This window comes from Myotis davidii, unplaced genomic scaffold (genome assembly GCF_000327345.1).
Source record: "Myotis davidii unplaced genomic scaffold, ASM32734v1 scaffold399, whole genome shotgun sequence".
NCBI lineage: Eukaryota > Metazoa > Chordata > Mammalia > Chiroptera > Vespertilionidae > Myotis > Myotis davidii.
Window position 1 is genome coordinate 2459265 of NW_006292094.1, and position 1564 is coordinate 2460828.

Sequence of the window (1564 nt, forward strand, 5' to 3'; positions counted from 1 at the left end):
CTGGCCATCGGTCGGCTCAGAGCAGAAAGCCTGTGGGTCACAGAGCCAGCGGCTCCCCATGCTTCCCTCGCTCTCCCTTGTCTGCGTCTTTGCAGAGGACGGCGAGCCTCCGTCTTCCTCTCTGTCCTGGGCAGAGCTCCTCGGAGGCCGGTGCTATAAATAGGAGAGTATAATTATTCTTTCTCGAGGCCTCGTGTAAAATAGGAGCAATACGGATTGTTTAAATTAAAAATAAACCGAGTCCAGCGAATCTAGGCCTGTGGTGAGAAGGATGTGGGCTTAGAGTCGCTGATCTGGGTTTGAGTTCAGACCCCGCACTCGCTAGGCACACGGTGTGGGGACAAGTCACCCTACCTTCCTGTGCCTCGGTTTCTTCATCTGTAAAAGGGGATCATACCTGCGGCCTGAGGGACATAGGATGAGATCATGTATGCAAAAGGCTTTGCGCGGAGTCAGCGAGCCAGTCTTAAATAGGCCAGGAAGTGGGGGGAGGGCGGAGGTGGTGAGCTTCCCTGCCCCGGCCAGTGGCCTCTGCGCAGACTCAATCTGAAAGAGCAGGTGGCCAGGCCCCCGAGGAGACGCAAAGGTGAGAGCAGAGAGAGCATGGGGACTTCCTACTGGCCACGGGCCGGCTGCATGACACTCGGTCTCCCCTGGGTCTGGGTGACCCAGGTGGGGTCTTGGACAGGGTCCCTCTCACGGAAGGAGGGCGTCTCCTTCACCTGGCTTCCCTCCCCGTAAACCGAGTGTGCAGCATTTTCAAGGGACTCGGAGGCCCACTTGTTCGCAGCCCTCCCCGTTGCACGGGCCGCCCAAAGCCCTCGCAGACAATGACACTGCACAAGCGGAAGCCATTTATTTGAACCCTTTATTGCTGCTCCGACCGTGTGCCCGTGTCCAGGCCCTGCTGCCCGAATCCAGACCCGACGCAGACATGGGGGCGTAGCGGGGCCGTGGTGCTGGTTCTGCGGCTCTTCCTCGGGAGACGGGCCGGGAGCGCCGTTCCCCAGGTCTCTTCCGGGAGGGCGGCTGCCGGGCCGGGCCGGGGGCTATTTCTTTAGCGCCGGTGCCAGCCCTCCCGGCGACTCAGTCGTCCATCTGCTTTCAGAACAGGGCTCTTGGTCGATACAAAGGAGAGGCGCTCAGCTCATGCCGTCAGGGTGCCGCGCTCAAAATAAACTCGCGTCTTTATTTGGAAATCACATCCTTCCTCCGAGGGGCTCGGAGAAGGTTCGTCTGACGTCCGGAGCCTGGGCCCCGGCGCCGGCTCTATTTTTAATGACGGCTTTGCTGACGTTCCGGTCGCACACACGCCTGTGTGCCGGCGCTCAGGGGATTCGGACTTCCGTCGGTTTTGAGCAGAGGAACCTTCGCCAGAGAGACTGTCAGCGGCCTCAACGCCCGAGAGCCAGAGCGAGGCTGGCCGCCCGGCCGTGGAGCGGGAAGCCACCGGCGGCAGGAAGAACGGACAGCAGAGATCAGTGCGGGGGTCGAGAGGAACGCAGCGAGCGATGTCACACCTTCGGGGCCAGACGTACACATGACAGATGTTCGCTGTAGAAGC